Raw genomic sequence first — 17,969 nt, forward strand, 5'->3', positions numbered from 1 at the left:
CCATTCCACTGTTGGAAAGCTTTAATGATTTAGAAGCTTTTCTTTAGGTCAGGCCTGAATTTGCTATTTGAAATTTCCACTCATTTTCCCTAATTTTGCCCTACTGGAGTTAAGCAAAGCACATCAAATGCCTTTTCTTTATGACAGTCCTAGAAAGTCCTTGCAGACAGCTAGCATATGTCCTCTCAACTTTCCTCCTGAAGCTAAACATTTTCAGTTTCTTCAGCCAATCTTCACATTGTGTTATCTTGAGATTTTTCAACATCTTACTTGTCCTTTTCTAGCAGGGAAGGTTTTCCAATTTATCAATACCCTTAAAATGTAGCATCTAGAATTGAACATCATAGTCATTTAACTAGTGCAGAGGACAGTGGGATGATCACCTTGGTGGACCTAGACTATTATGTGCTGTGCCTCTTTCTGCTTAGATCACATTCACTTTTTGGGCTGCTGTATCTTCTGTTGGCTTCTATTGAGCTGGTGGTCCCTTAAAGCTCCCAGATCAGTGGTTCATGGCAGAGCCATTTTTTGACATACAACATTTAAACTGGTACCAAAGAAAAACTCTTGCGTAATTGGACCTTCAGACTTATTAGCAAAATCTTGCAGTCCCTCAACCTCTCTTTCCCTTGTCCCACCCCTTATCTTTTTGTTTGTTTGTTTGTTTGTTTCTTCCCTTCCTAAGAAAGGGACAGAGTAAGCTAGCAGCAACTGCAACAAGGGACTCCCCAGAATGCCTCGTGGTGACTCACTGGTATGTGTCCACTATATGGGATTCCCCAGTGCAGCCAAATTCCCTATGATGAATTTGTAAATTCAAATGATTTTTAAAAATTTAGTTGTAATACTTCGCATCCATCTCTATTCATTTTTTTTAGTTTCACCCTAATGTTCTAGCCTGCCCAAATCCTTATGAATCTAGTTTATCATTCATTGTGTTAGTAATCATGATGCATCACAGATTGGATAGTGAATAAATGACAGTGCCTCCCTCTTGCCTCTGAGATAAAGTATACTCTCTTTTGCCTGTAAAGTCCTTTACAGCCTATCTCCAACTAATCTTTTCAGCCACATTGGACATTGCTTTTCATTCCTGGACAGGAAAATCCCAGGTGGTCTTCTCTCTTCCTCATACATGATATTCCATGTTCTATCTTCCTGCCTTTGCATTGACTCCCATTCCTGGAATGAATTTTTTTTTCTTTCCTTCATCTCACAGAGTCTCTCCCTTCCTTTAAGATGAAGCTTAAGTGCCATATTTTGCTTGAAGTTTTCATTATTCCCTTCTGCTGTGGAGGAATCTCCTTCTTTCCTCTCAAATGACCTTATATATTTTGTATATATTTATTCATTTTACATTTATATTGCATATATATGTATTTATATCTGGTTCTCCACCCATATCATGTACGTATAAATTTGTGTGTATGTGTTTACATCTGTCTATCTTTCCCATTTGTCTGCCATATAGTAAATATTCAATAAATGTTTGCTAATTTACCTTTCTTTTATCCAGATTATGGATAAAAGTAATTAAAAACTTACTGTCTGGCACAAATCCTTGGGATACTACATACAAATTGATATCAGTCCATTAGTGACTTGCTTAGGATCAGGTTGTTCACCCAGTTCTAAGCCCTTCTAACTATACTCCCATCTCTCATTATATTTTCTCCAAGAGTGTTTTGGAAATCACTGTTTCACCAGGGAATGGCTAATATTCCAGTTTAGCCAGAGTAAAGAATTTGTAAACACTAATAGTTTGAGATGATGCTATCAAGGAAGACAAGACTCAAACTGTGGCTGATTTTAAGAATCAGGCTTGAGAGTTTGTATGTTGTACCTTCCTCAAGATGCTGCCATTTTGTGATGCTGAACTAAAGTACTATGTAGCCATGGCACATGACCTGGCTTTAAAGTCATGGCTACTACTAGGTCATCTATATTAATATGATGGTTCCTCACTTCAGTCTGAGCTCATCTCATCTGACTCTATGCCTAGCTTTTCTATAGTATTTAATTTGAAATAAAGATGTTACTTAAGCATATCTAAAAGCTACAATTTTCCAGATGTTTTATTATCATGTGAAGTATGATGCGGGGAAATTTGGTTTTCCATACCTTGATAACATTGCCATTGAATAACTTCTTTTGAATCACCTTTCTTCATATTGTCACAACTTTTGTTTACTCTTCCCCTGGCCAGCAAGAAGTAGAAGGCAAATAGATTTGAGATTCTCTCACCAATCACCAGAACCTGTATGTTAAAAGTTCTAGTTTAGGGTAGATTGGTAGTCAGACATGAACAAGTTTAGCAAAAAGGAGAAAGGCTCTTCTTGGCTTGCTGCTTAGCACCATTTGGAAAAGTTAGGATACTTAGTAATGTCTAGTTCATTGTTAAATTTCCATTGTGAAGTTTTTTTTTTTTTTTGAAGAAAATGGTCATCTGTTCTTATTGATCTCCTCCATTCTATGTAATTTCTACCTAAACAATAGTATTTAATTCTATTTTTATCCTATATTGGGCTTTCAAGGTAAGTTTTTTTTAGTAGCTTCTTGTTTTTGTGGAAACTGGGAGATAATATGGACTGGACCAGTGCTTTCATTAACATAGAATGACAGATAACTTCCTCTCCTATTCCTGGTTGACAGTTTTTCTACAATCTATAGTCTTAGAATTATCTAGATCACTGAGAGATTAAATGACTTATCCAGAGTCATATAGACATTATGTGACAGAGGTGAGACTTCTGTCTTCAAGGCCATCTCCATCTTTTATGCTATACCTTTCTCATGCCCAAAGACCCTGAATTGGTTCTTCTTAATGTAAGTTGAACCATTGTGAATTCTTAGATCATCAAGCATAGGTTTCCAGATCTAAAGTATTTATTTAGTATTTGGAGATAATCTTCCCTATTTCTTTCTTCCATTAGGGCAAATAATTAAGAGCTAATACAGAGAGACTAATTTTAGATGCCTCTTGATGTCACACAATTAAAGAAGAAAAAATCCAACAATGCCTTTCATTTTTTAATTAAAACATTGTTGGCCCTTCAGGATGCCCATAGCAGAAGCCTTGGGGGAAGTTATTTGGTTTCTTGAGGATGCACACTTAATTACTTTCATCTGAAATTTCATAAGGGCCTTTGAGATGTGGATAAAGAATAGACAAGAAAGTTGGCTGGCTTGAATCAATAACTTGTAATGACTTAATAAGGACTGGGTCAATATTGTCGCTGAGTAGGAAGCTTTAAGGTTTATTGAGATGTTGCCTCTGATTACCTTATGACCCATAGGGCACCACATCACCTAGTAAGCTGTGGAAGTCAGACTATAAACATTTGACCAGATTCTTGATTACTCACATGAGCTCTAGACTGTTAGTTCTTGAGTACTGGAGAATTGCTCCCTGAAGAGTTCTTCTGTGCCTCCTTTGGGGTTCTCTGATCAATGGGATGATTAATGGTTTGGGGGGGGTGTTCTAATATAAGAGTTCTTAATCTTTTTTGTATCACAAGCCCTTTTGGCAGTTTAGAGGAGCTTGTGGATTCCCGATAGTTTTCTTATTTCCTCCTACTTCCTATTTTCCAACAGAAAAAGGAAAGGAGTATCTACAAATTCAAAAATAATATTTCAGGTCAAGGTGATAAATTAATATTTAAAAATTAGCATAGGCTGGATATTCTGATCTTGCCTGAGTGACTTTGCTCATCTCATTCCCATTCCCTATCTATGTAACTGCTGATGAGAATCGTGCCCTTTTGTTGGCTATGGTGAATTTGGCATCTTTCTACCTGCATTTTTAGGACTGAGTTCATTGGTACATTTTTCAATTTCAGATTGACTCTCAACTAATTAGGAAGCTTCCTGATGTCTTTGTAGGCTTCTGATTCATAACCCATAGCACTTGTAGTCCCTTTGACACAACATTCTGTAGTGGATAAAATGCTAGATCTGAAGTCAGGAAGACTCCAGAGTTTAAATGTAACCTCTGAAACTTTCTAGATGTGTGATCCTAGGCAAGTCACTTTATCTCTGTGCCTCAGTTTTCTATATTATAAAATAAAGTATTTAGACTCAATGACCTTTTAGGTTACTTTCAGTTCTAAATCTATGATCCCATGGGCTTGTTATCCTTTCCTAAGTAGATATAGCTCACCTCAATCAATCAACCAGTCAACCAATAAGCACTTGCTAGGTCTAGGTACTGTGGATACAAAGAAAAAAATGAAACAAGACTTTGCCTTCAAGGAGCTTCCATTCTACCTAGAAAAAGAAACATTTACACACACACATACATATATGCATACACGTATGCATTGCAACACACAGAGATTGACTTGGTAGAAGGGTTACAGAGGGAGGAAGGCCCTTGCATCTGGGGTACTTAGCAAGGTGTCTTGTAGAAATGGTGCTTGAGTTGAATCTTAAAGGAAAATAGGTGTTCTAAGAGACTGATCTCTCACCAAGGGACCAAACAAGGATATTTATTCACATGTTCCCACCTCAAAATCAGAGGAACTGATCCCCACAGAGGCCACCTTTAAAGTTTGACTTTCTCATTTTTGAGTCTTTTGTAGAGGTTTTACTTTTCATTATCTGTTAAGGGAGGGTAGTGGTCCTGTCCTATCTACCTCAGACAGTTGTATGGATAAAATGAGAGAAAATGCTTTGAAAAGTATAAAACTCCATGCAAATTCCAAAGCTCTTCCCCATCAATATTATTATTACAACTTTGCAGTAGGAAAAATGATCTGATTGTAAGAGAGGTGGTGTTAGCTCTAAAATTTAACTAGCATGACTCCCTACCAACTGTTCCCATCACTTTGCCTGCATATACTATAAATATTTAACTAATTTTCTCTGTTTATTTGATGTATTTCCAAAATTTCTGCCTGTTTTATTATTAGATTGTGTCAGAATACACTTCAGGCCACTATCTCCTAAGCACTCATCCCTCCAAGCATGACCGTATCCTAAGTTTACTGGCTCATGTTGGCCCACAGTCTGGGACCAGTTTATCCCTGACCTGGGAAGAGATGTGCAGGTACCTCCTGAGTGAAACTTTGCCTCTGGATCAGTGCTTTGATTGATTGCTGGAACCATCATCAGCTAGATCCTCCTAGAGCAAAAGCTCCCAGTTTTCTTCCTTCACCTCCTATACTTGTTTTACTCTGGCTATGACTTTGCTATGATTTTTCTGTGCTTTTTGATTCATTTTCTACTATCTTCCTGTTCTGTTGCCTGCTGTGACTCTTGATACCTTTATTTGGGCAATACATCCTTCCAGTTTCTGCTTCATTTCTTCTTCTTGATCCCGTGTGACATTGTAGGCTTTAAGAACTCAGAGATCATGTCTGTTTAATAGTTTGTTTTTGTTTTTTCACAGTGGCCAGGGTAGATGATCCTATTATATAATACAAGCCCTGAATGAAGCTAAGGTTCTGCTGGCAAAGGTAGAGGTAGCCAACTTTCAATGGGATCTGTGTAGCCATGGACAGCACCAGGTTCTGAAGTAGGGTTTGGATGCTACTTCCTATACGAAATCTTTTCTGATTCTCCTATTATTTTTTAGTGCTTTCTGGATCAACACTTTGCCATGTATGGAATGTTACTTCTTTATCTTCACTTTTTATTCTTGTCTTCCATTTCCTTAGCTTCACCTCTGTTTGCCTTAACTTTCTCATCTGTGAAATGGATGTAATAATAGCACATACTTCCCAGGATTGTTGTAAAGATCAAATGAGGTAGTATTTTTAAAGGGCTTAGCACAGTATTTGAAGCATAGTAAGTGCTCTATAAATATAAACTATTATTGTTATTAATTACATGTGTACATGTTGCATTCCTGAAAGAGAATATAAAATTCTTATTTTTCTTTGTGTCTCTAACATAATTCTTGGCACCTTGTAGATACTTGAGACATTTTTGCTAAATTGAATCCATGGAGAAAGGTGTAGATTCTCCTGCCAGGGCTGACATTTTAAGATGATAATTATATGCATAAATGTTGCTATTTAATTTTAATTTTTCAAGTAGCCTTGATTTTTTTTTTTTTTTTTTTTTACAGCTTCTTCCTTCACAGGTGCAGATAGCAACTCCTCATAGTACCCATTCTTCACAAGTTGCTTTGACCAAAAAACTTCATCATCTAATAGTTAAATTCTGAGGATGGGTGGGAAACAAGCACTTATTAATCATCTCTTGTGTATCATGCAGCTAGGTGTTATGGTGGTTAGGAGCACTGAATCTGGAGTTAGAAAGACCAGCATTCAAAGTACTCTTAGACATTTTCCAGCTGTGTGACCCTGAGCAAGTCACTTAATCCTATTTGACTCAGTTTCCTTATTTGTAAAGTGAGCTGGAGAAGGAAAAGGCAAATTACTGCAATATCCTTGCCCAAAAAATCCATGGATCATTGGTCCATAGGATCACAAGGAGTTGGACACGATTGAAGAACTGAACAACAACAAAATGTACCAGATACTAAGCTACAAATATTATCTTACTCAATCCTCTCCATAACCATGTAGGGTGAGTGCTGTTATTATCATCATTTTACAGCTGAGGAAACTGAGTCAGACAGAGGTCAAGTGTCTTGTTCAGATTCACATAGACACGGTAAAAGTTTGAGGCTCAATTTCAATTCTGTTCTTCCTTACTCTATACTCAGGCCTCTATTTGTTGCACAACCTAGTTTCCTAGGGATGATGGATGAACCACTCTGAGCATTGGGAGGCTGATCTTGGACAGCACACACATGTGATGTACCATTCTAGAAAACTTTACAGCTTGGTGGGACATTGTCTCACTGACCTTGAGATCCCCTTGAGTTATATCCAGACAATAATGACATAGTAGAGAACTGCCTTAAAGAAGATTTTACTTAGTAGAGCAGAATAATAGATTTGGACCAGAATTTGGAAGAAAGGGAAAATTCAGGTCACATCCGCAAATATATATAAGATGTCCCCAAAATCTTACCTTAGCCATAAGCTTCTGAACCTTGTACCATACTAAGACTCTTGAGACATCTTGCCTAATGTATATCCTCAAGGAGTTTATATTCAACTGGAGGATAAAATGTATATGATAATAAATAAATATAAAACATATGCCAAGTATTATGGAGTAATTTCAAAAGATATAGTGTTATAGTCATTGAAGATGGGGAGAATCAAAAGAGTATGTAAATTGTGAGATAGGATATGAAATGCTCATGGAGTTATACTTTTCATTATAACCATTTGAAGCATATCCTAGGTTGCTTAAGGAAAAAAAATTGCTTGTAAATGAACATATTAGTAATGACAATAACAATATTTTAAAATAATAATAGCTAACATTTATATAGTACTTTGAGGTTTGCAAAACGCTTGACATAAGTTGTCTCATTTTCTCTTCATGACAATCCTGTTAGGAAGGTACTGTAATTACTCTCAGATCACATATTAACAAACTGAGTCAGGAAAAGAGGAATTATTTCCCAGAATCATAAAAAAGTGTCTGAGGCAAGATTCAAATACAGAATTAAAAAAATACTGGCTTAGAGTCCAGAATTCTAGCTCCTCTGCCTTCTAGTAACCTTATTATCTTGTAGCTATATTCCTTTAAAATTTGGGAGTCCAGAGAGGGTTGACTGGATGAGAAATGAGCTTTGAAATGTTCTTTCTGGTTTCCCAGGGTTGCTATGGGTCATTCTCTGGGGCTAGCTCTTTTTGGTCCCCAGAAACAGAAGGTGCTTTGGGAGCAAGTAGGCTCAGGAGGTGGAGCCCTCTCTGCACATTGGGAGTGAATGGTTTGTTTTTATGCTAAAGCAAAGCAGCAGATGGAGAGTCTGGGGGAACTGATTATTATGATTATTTTTTACTTGAAATAGTTTACTCAAGCAAAGGAACATCCCAATTAGCCAGACAATGGGCACTAAATATAAGTCAGGATCTGCTGGCTCAGAGGCTTTCTCCTTTATGGCATGTTTGTTACCAAGATGCCCCAGAGTACAGTTCTAAGAGTCTTGGAGTCATATAAGCTGGAATTGAGGGGATTTTAGAGATCATCTAGTTCAGCTCTCTCTCCAACACCACCTCCCTCCACCCCCCCCCCCCCATATGAAGGATTCCCATCGACAGAATCCCTGATAGCTAGTCATCCAGGATTTCCTAGAACATTTCCAGTGACAGGAAGTTCACTATGTTCTTGGCTTTGCTTCTTACTAGCTGTGTGTTATAAGCAAGTCATTTCACGATAGTAGACCTCAATTTCCTCCACTGTAAAATGAATGGTTACGACTAGATTATTTCTACAGTCTCTTCTGTCTCTAAATAATAATAGCTCACTTGTATATAATGCTTTCAGTTTTGTTAAGTCTTTACATATGTTATTTCAGTTGATTCTCACAACAATGCTGTCATGTAAATGCTATTATTATGCCTATTTTTTAATTTTTTTTTCAGTTGAATCTGACTCTTGTGATTCCTCTTTAGGTTCTCTTTGCAAAGATACTGGAGTGGTCTTCCATTTTCTTCTCCAGCTCATTTTACAAATGAGGAAACTGAGGCAAATGGGGTTAAGTGACTTGCACAGGGTCACATGGTTAGCAAGTGTCAGAGGCTGGATTTAAACTTTGCTTCTTGACTGCAGACTTGATGTTCTATCCATTGTACCATCTAGTTGCTCTATATTTATTTTATAGATGAGGAAACTGAGTCTGAGAGAGATTAAACCACATATCTAGAAAGCCATTTCTCAGGTATCATTCAAACTCAGATCTTTTTGATTTAAAGTGCAGCAATCTGTTCACTGTACCACTGTATCTTTAATCTATGATTTCATAAGGTATTTTATTATATTGTTAGACAGCTCCAATGTTTACATAGAACCAGATACTCCCCTATAAGTTTCCCACTATGTACCTGAGCCTCTAGTTCTCCTCTATGCATCTACATAGTAATCTATGTAGATTTGTTCAGCCATTTTTGGAATTGACGGGCATCCCTTCAGTTCTTTGCTATAATAATGAAAAGAGTATAAGTATTTTTGTACATATAGGTATTTTTTCCTCTTTTGTGTCTAGACCTCCTAGTAGTATCCCTAGATCAAAGACTTAATTGTTCCATTTAGGGTTTTTTTTTTCCACGGGAAAATTGGAGGGTCTAATTCTATTTTGATTTCCAGAATGATTGGACCAATTTATGGCTTTACCAACATTGTATTTCTGGGATCATCTTCTTCTAGCCCTTTCAATAATTCTTCATTTTCTTTTCTTTTCTTTTTCTTTTTTTTTTTTTTTTTTCTTTTTTGTCATGAGCCCTCAATCGATTGGATATGAAATAGAAAATTCAGTTGTTTAATTTGCTCATCTTTCATCATTAATGATTTTGAGCTTAAATTTCTTCTTTGCGATATGATTGTTTGCATAGGATCATTAGATTTAGAAAAGGATTTAGAGATGGTCTAGTCCAGTTTCCTTTTTACAGATGAAGAAACTCGGGTTCATGGGGGGAAAGGGACTTGCTCAGCATCACACAAGTACCAAATGGCAGAGTTAGGATTTGTAGTTTGGTTCCCTTATTCCAATACTCTTTTGTGTGACTTACCCTCAAGGTCACACAGATACGTGGTTACAGACTTGGGGCAGGGCTCATACCTAGTGATCCCAAACCCCTACGCTTTTCCATTGCCAAGTGTCCATTCCCCGAATCACATCATGTAGGTATCTATACTCCAGCTCCTCTTAAGGCATAAGACCTCTAGCATTTTGTTTGTATTGGATGCAAGTGGCTTATTTTCAGCAACCAGGGCAGCTGAAAATCATGCCTTTATCCCTTCTACCTCTGTCTTCAGATTTGGCTTGGAGACCGGGCTGTCACTTCCCAGAGTGGTGCTATTCCTGGCCAAAGTCATTTGGGGGAGAAAGAGGGATTGTTCAAAGGAGCTCTCCCTCCTTCTGTTTCCTATCTATTCTGTTTGTAATGATACCACCTTGCCTTTTGCCTCCCCAGGGCTGCCTCTGTTTGCAGAGAATAGCACCAGGGAAGGGCTGTGAGGATGAAGTAATCGAATGGGGGTCCAGCCTTCCCGGGCCAGATCTATCAAGGCTGAGACGGACCTTGGCTGGAAAGGTCAGGGTTTGTTTGGTCCTGTGAGCTCCCCAAGGAGACTATTCCTCAGGCTTCCAAAAGCACTTTGGCAGATATTAATTGGAGTGAGCCATGAGGACCAAATTTTTCTTGCAATTTAGCAGATACAGAGAATGCCTTTAAGGACCACTTTTCCGGATTGAAATTAACAAGAAGAAATTGAATGAGCTTGGGAGTGGGGATCGGAGGAGAGTGAAAAGTGTGGAGAGAGAGGAACTTAGATTAATAATAGGGATGATGATGATAGCTAACATTTATATCGTTCTTACTATGTGCCAGGCACTGTGTTAAGTGCATTTTATTTTCATACCAACACCCTGGGAGGAAGTGCCATTATTTTCCCTCATTTTATAGATGAGAAACTTAAGGCAAACATTTTTTTCAGTTTAGAGCACATTATTAACATTTCCCCATCCCTTTAAGTCTGGATGAGTAATAGATCAATAACTAAAGCCTTATTTGTAGCATTTGCATGTTCTCCTTGAAAATAGCAATCATCTTGAGCTTTTGTTAGAGCTGACTCCTATACACCCTTGGCTTAGGCTTCATGGGCTTTTAGGTCCCTTTCAGCTATAAAATCCATGGCAATCTGATCATTTTCCACATCTTTAAAATGAGAGCTTTTCTAGGCAAGATGAACTTGCAGCTGTACCATCTTTTGTAAATCTTTGTTTTAACTTTACCAGCTGTGGGATTCTAGGCATGTCACCTTGACCACAGTCCAAGCTTTACTTACTACCCTTTGTGAAATGGACAATTCCTACTACTCAGAGTTCTTATGAGAAAATCATTGTACTTGAAAATGCTACATAAGTGAGTGATCATTGAAGTCTTACAACTAGCAACAGCAGGGATAAATGCTGTGTCCTGAAATTGGGCTAAAAACTCCTTGTCACAAGTAGAGGGTAATAGAGAGTGGTTTAGCTTGGTAACACTTTATGTAAAAAAATACCAATAGATCATTGTTGAAGGACACATCCCAAACATACATCATGTGGTCCTGTATATTTGCTTGAAAAAAAAAAAAAAGAAAGGGCACAAGCTACCAAGAGAACTCATTTCCTATCTGGGATAGCTCTGACGGAGGAAAACCTTCGAAATCATTTAGTTCAACTTTTGCATTCTTTTACAGAGAAAGACCCAGAGAGATTGAGACTTATTTCATTTTGCACAAGTAGTGTGAGATAGAACTGAGCTTTAAAACCAGGTTTCTTGACTTCAAATTCAACTATATGATATGGTTAAAGTCATCTATGATAATGTTAGTCTGTACACTTTAGAGTTTTTTGTTGTTCCCTGAAAAATACAGCAGAGAATATGATGCCCTTAGTATGTTCTGATCAATATAGAATACAGGAGGGTGGTTCTTTCCACTCATTAGGACCCTATTCTTCTGTTGTGTTAATTTCAAGTTCACAGGTCTTTATCGCAGTCACTAAAATGATCACAGTCCTATAATGTGTCAGTAGAAATGTGCTGTTGGTATGGCAGGATGAAAACATCTTGTTGTCAAAAGGTCTTTCGTTGAATTTTCCTTTCCTTCTATTGATATTTTATTTTTATCCTTGTGCCAAGGACACAAGGACATAGCATCATGCTGCATACACATTAGGTAAATGATTGATAAAAACTTGTTGAATCGAATTGAATGTAAGAGAAAGTCCATTTTATAAATGGACAAGCGAGACATGAAAACAAATGTGATTTAGTGATGTAATACAATAATAATAATTAGTAGTAATAATATCTAGCATTTATATAGCATTTAGTATGTGCTGAGAATTATACTAAGATGGAACAGGAAAAAATTGAAGATTATGATTTAGAGGTCAAATTTCAGTCCTATTGACTGTTTCTTTTTTCTAGAACTCATTTTCTTTTCTGATGAAAAGAAGGGTTTTGGAGTCTCAAATGCCAAAAGTATAGGATTGTAAGTTTTAACTACTCTGTGTCCATCCCCTTGCTAAAACTCTGGGGGATGTATGACCTCAGGAATTCCAACCTTACTAATTTTATAAAAAATAGACTGCTGGGATCTGTAGGACTGGTATATACCAGTGGTTTTTAAAGTGTGGTACAGAGCACCTTGGGAAGTCTCTAAAATGCTTTCAGAGAATATATAAATTCAAAATTAGTTTTTATTTCTAATCTATAAATAGAACCCACATAAACAAAAACTCTTTGGATAGATGCTCAATAATTTTTAATGGTATAAAAGAATACTGAGAAGAAAAGTTTGAGAACTACTGGCATATGCTGTCTGAATCTATCACATATTTATCCATCTATCCATCCATGTATATATATATATACATGTATGTACATATGTATCTATTGATCTATCATCTATCTACTAAAAAGTAACATCTTGCATAGTCTGTAGAGAATTCAGAAGCACAGAATTTCAGAGTGGAAGAGGACCTTAGGCATCACATAGTCTCATTAATACCTGAACAGAAATCTCCTTTACAATAACTCTATAGAAGTGGCCATCTCTTTTTGAAGATTTCTGGGGAAGGAGAAACCACACAAAGAAGTATAGGTATACTGTACATGCTAGATTTTAAATCGAGAAGATTTGGATATGAAACTTAACAGCTGTGTAACTCTAGGCAAAGCTGCTCACTTTTTTGGAGTCTTTTTTAATCTGTCAAAGAATCATAAAAGCACAAATGAACCTACTTTATAGTTTTGTAGTAAGAACCAGATGACACCCTGTATGTCAAACATTGTGAAAATCTCAAGATCAGTGTAGATAGCTCATTCCCCTAGGACACTCCTGCCAAACAGGTGCTATTCTGAAAAACTGCAACAAATGGCAGCTAAAGAACTAAAAAGAAATTTAAGGAATCCACAAATAAAGAAAAAAGTATAGTATCTTGTAATGAACTTGCCTGTGTTTGGTATTGAGAAAAAGCATGCTTAGAAGAATATATTGAAGAGAGTGATTCAATCTGGGAAGGGCATTGTCATTACAATTCTCATAGTGTTTAGTTTTAAGACTTTCCTACCTTGTATCCATCATGGTGGGTATGCTCATCCCTTGCTTCAGCGGGTTGCCAGTATGTAATATAAAATGTAGACTCCTTGAGGAGCAGGGACTATTTAAATTTCATTTTTGTATTCCTAACAGATGGAATAGAATCTGGCATATAGTAGGTGCTTAATAAATATTTATTAATTGATTATTCACTTGAACCAGAAGTAGAAGGGTAAGTGATATAATGAAGATTGGAGTCAGGTTCAATCTAGAACTGCCTATGTGAATTGTGCCATGTGAATTCTTAATCTCCTGTTGCCATTTTTTCCAAATTAAGAGCTTTCTCTGGTCCTATCAGCTCCCCTTGGGTGCCAGAAGTAGCGAGGCTTCTTTTTCTGTTAAGTCATATATTCCTCATGGGCTGACTCATAGGTTCCTGTTTTTCATTGGAGGAATACCTCAGGCTTAGCTCCATTTCAGAGCTGAGATGAACATCCTGAGGACAATGGCAGACCCATCTTCCCCTGACTCAGGTTACATTCTCCACTGACCTCCCCAGGGCACTGGCTTTGATGAGTCATCAGCTCAGGTATTCCTAGACTTTTGGAATTTCCCAAGTCCCTTAGTTATTTTATAGTAGAAAACATTTTAAACATATAATCAATACTATATATACCCACCACGAGCTAATGGGAGGGTATTGCCTTAATACCTTTTCTCCCTTCTTTAATGGAACTCCAGGCTCTGTAGAGGCTCTTATCTTAGCAGTTTTAGACAAAACATCATGGAATTGTTGACTTAAAGGAAGAAGGGAGTTTAGTCTAACCTTATTTTATAAATAAGGAAACTGAGATGAAGGGAAATCCTTTGCCCAGTGTGACACAGGGATTATTGGGAGAATTGAGGATTGGATCCAGTCTCTCTGTCTTGTGATGTGGCTGAATGAAGACTTTAGCTGGAGATGGAGGACATTGGTCATAATCCCACTTAGACTCTTCAACTAGCTTTGCATAATTTATTTTTCCTCTTGGGTCTCTGTTTCCTCATCTCTACAATAAGGGAATTATGCCAGGTGACCTCTAAGATCATTTCCACCGCTAAACCACGTTTAGGACTTTGTCTGCAGTACCATGCTAACCTGATGCAGTGGTTTGCAGCTTTGTAGCTCAGTTTCCTTGCTCAATATGGGAAAGAGGAGGCAGGACAAAAAGATTTCTTGTAAAGCTAACTTAAAGAATGAATCTCAGCTACCTCATTTTGAATTTCCAGATGTCAGCTATTCTTAAAGGGCCATATGTATAGTTCTTTTTAACTCCAGGAGATCCTTTGACTGTCACTTTAATACATGGGTAACTACCTTGTATGTTATGTTAAAGGTTGTGTACCACTTTACAAACATTATCTTATTTGATCCTCCCAAATTTCCTGGGAGGTTACATGCTCAAATATTGATTGCATGACTACCTCTTTAAATCATGGGCTCTCAGAGAGGTGAATGGATTTTATTTGCTTTTAAATTAAATTAAGTTAGTTGTTTAATTTAAAATGTATTTTATTTTTTTCCTACTGTGACAAAGGGGAAAAAACCAAAGTTCCCCCCATATGTCCTCCTCCAAACAATCATTTCATAATCAAATCCCAAACCTTCATTTTCCCCCTTAGCATTTGTAGCATGAACAAATGGCATCAAGAAAAATTCTTATGTTAGCCATGTCTAAAAATGCCTGGTTCATTCTGCCTTTTGAATCCATCACCCCTGTTAGTTCACATTCATCACTAATCCTCTGCACATGGATAAGAGTTCTTAAATCTGTGATTAGATTTTCCCAATGTCATAGAGGATTCTGGGGCTAAATAAGGGTTTGAACTATATGACTTTGAAAGACTCCACCCAGATCAAAGTTTGACTTGTCCAAAAGTTACCCAGCTAGTCAGTGCCAGATTTGGGATGAGAATCCAAGGCTCCTTGATTTCAAATTTAATGTTCTTTTCCACAATGCTTTACTCCCTTTATTTAGAAAATTATAAAAAATGAAAAAATACATACAAGGGAAAAAACCTCCAAGAAATGATCTTTCTTCCCAAATAGTCACACTCCATAATCAGATACAAACCCTTCATTTTTGCCATTTTCTGTGAGCTCCCCTAAGTTTATCTAGAGGTATTTGACACAGCATATTAATTTTTAATATGCTAAATGGTGAGATGCACTGTAATCTAAATTGAATCTCAAAATGCCATTAGTTTTTCCCGCTGTTCTCTGTTGTTTATGCTCCCAAAAATAGGCTTGTTAATTTCACAGCTAAGTAGTGAGTTCATAGCATCGGCAGTACAGCCCAGTGATCAGGATAGGGTTGCCTTGAAATGTTTGGCCCTCAGACAAGGACAATATCTACAAATTGCTTTTTAGACAGTCTATCTTCTGAAGTTCTCTTGGAATCTAGAAAGGCTAGAGATGATGATGATGATCCTTTATATAGTGCTTTACTGTTTGGAAAACACTTTACATCTATTATTTCCTTGATCTCTATAAACAACTCTATGAGTTGGTACTTTTATTATCCCCATTTTGCAGTTGAGGAAAGTGGAATTAAATGAGATTAAATAATTTGCTTAGGGTCATTTTGTTGTTATTTGTTGTTTGTTCTTCATTCTCTAAGAGGACCAATGACATCAGGAAGGCAATGTCATGATTTGCAAATGAATTGGATTTAAGTAAAGCAGGGTTGTTCAGAGTCACCATCACTTTCTCTGCCAGAGCCATCTGGATCCAGTGGCAAGATATAGATCAGGATGACTAGAGATAGCCCTGGATGCTGTAGAGTCATCTAGCTAATAAGTGAGAAAAAATGTGAACCCAGAGCTTCAGGGCTACACATCCAGTACTATTTGCTATGTTACATTGCTGATTAGAGTTCTGAATTTGGACTTGGATACATAGGTCCATTCTCAGAACAGCACTCTCCAATGTCTATTGAAATTTCTTTGGGGGAGGAGAGGAGAAATATTTAAAAAAAAAAAAAAACTTTAAGGGGACTCTTCAGTTTCTCTTTCTGGTCCTCTCCTGCAGTAATTACTTGCAGAGGCTCATATTTCTACACTTCTTTTAAAATTTACAAAGTGCTAGTCTCACAAAAATCCTTCAAGGTAGGGGCTACAGATAGTATTTTCCTCATTTTATGGATGAGGAAGTTGAGGTCTAGAGAAGTGTTGTATGTTGTCTACACTGAAGAGAGGAGACAGTATCACATCCAGTATTTCAAATTTCTGTCTCCTTGGTCGATGTTCAGGTCTTATTTTCATTACATAATTTTATTCATTGATTAATATCTTTACTGGCATGAGTGAAGAATCATTTATTAAGCCCTGACTATATGTAATACACTGCTAAGTGCTGGAAATACAAAGCTAAAAGATGAACACAAGTGAAATAACTGAATAATAACAACCGTTTTCCTAGCATGAACTTAGCCTGGTCCCTTCCTACCTTTCAATCTGCTTATATCTCCCTCCTCTCTGAGTACTCTCTACAATCTAGCAATTCCAACCTCTTTGTTATTCCTCCCACACTACCCTTCGTTTTCCCAACTGAAGCCTTTTCCCTGGCAGTCTTCCATGGTTGGAATTCTTCCCCTCCTTATTTCTTCCCCCTAGCTTGACTTCCTTCAGATCTCAGCTAAAATCCCTCTTTGCAAGAAATTTTCCCCATTCAGTACCTTCTCTCTGAGATTACCACCAATTTATTCTGCCTATCTCATACAAAATTGTTTGCAGTTTACCACCCTCCATTAGACTGTGAGCTCCTTGAAGACAGCAATGTATTTGCCTTTCTTTGTATCCTCCATCCTTAGCACAGTGCCTGATGCATTAGAGGAGCTTGGAGAATGTTCATTGAATTGACTTCCAGGACAATCTTGTGAAGGGAAATATCTCTGTGTATGATCAGAGGAGGTTTGTTTGCAGCCCCTTTCTTCTTTTATGTGCTGATGAGATTGGAGGGAGAATTTTTCCTCTGTCCTCATCTACTGCTGCTTGGAAAGGCCTTTTGCTTAGTGGTAAAGAAGGTTCAAATTTGGATTTCATTTGAATCGGTCTCTGCTTACTGTTAAATCTTCCTCCTGGCCTCTTTGAGTTTCTCATTTGGGGTCTGAATGCTCAGATCTAATCAGTCTCTGATTGTTTTGTTGTTGTGGAAACCATTTGGCAGGTTACTTTCCTGGGGGTGGGACCAGCAGAACACACAAATATTTTTGTTCCGTTCAGCTGTTATTTCTGAGAAAACAGTGGTAGGCGGGAATACTCTTTGCAGAAAGAGGGCTAGCTGGAGGCCCTGGGAAGTGGGAACAATGGCGGACTTGAAACAAGGAAGAGATGTGGCTTCTCAGCCTGGCTACGCATACTGGCTCACCTGTGTGGCTCTGGGCCAGTCTCAGGGCCCCAGACTCCACATTTATGAATATCAGCTAAATCTGCCAGCCTTCCAGGGATATTAGAAGACGAAGTGAACATTTATAATGATAGCCGCTCCCATTTTGGGACACATTTCATGTATACATTTTTATATAGATTACGTCACAACAATCCTGTGAGGTAAATGCTATTATTAATCTGTGTTATAGATGAAAAAAAGTAAGGTCAAATAACTTGCCCAGGGTATTCTGAACAAAATATTCATAAGTGAGTGCCTGCCCACAGGAGAGGATTAGAAATATATTCATAATTGGTAGATAAAACTGAGACTGTCAGAGATTCCAGTTAGAGAAATACAATCCTGATAGTGCAAAAAGTTTTTTTTTGGTAACCTCTCTCCCCCACCTACTTCACCTATTGATAAACCTATTGTTGATCCA

General features: G+C 37.5%; 1 protein-coding gene across 10 annotated transcripts in view; it reads left to right on the forward strand.

Moving 5' to 3' along the window:
* Positions 1 to 17,969, forward strand: part of ATP2B2 (ATPase plasma membrane Ca2+ transporting 2) — a 653,989-nt gene that overhangs the window by 481,601 nt on the left and 154,419 nt on the right. The gene's annotated exons all lie outside the window — the stretch shown is intronic.

The sequence above is a fragment of the Antechinus flavipes genome, chromosome 1, assembly GCF_016432865.1.
Source record: "Antechinus flavipes isolate AdamAnt ecotype Samford, QLD, Australia chromosome 1, AdamAnt_v2, whole genome shotgun sequence".
Lineage (NCBI taxonomy): Eukaryota > Metazoa > Chordata > Mammalia > Dasyuromorphia > Dasyuridae > Antechinus > Antechinus flavipes.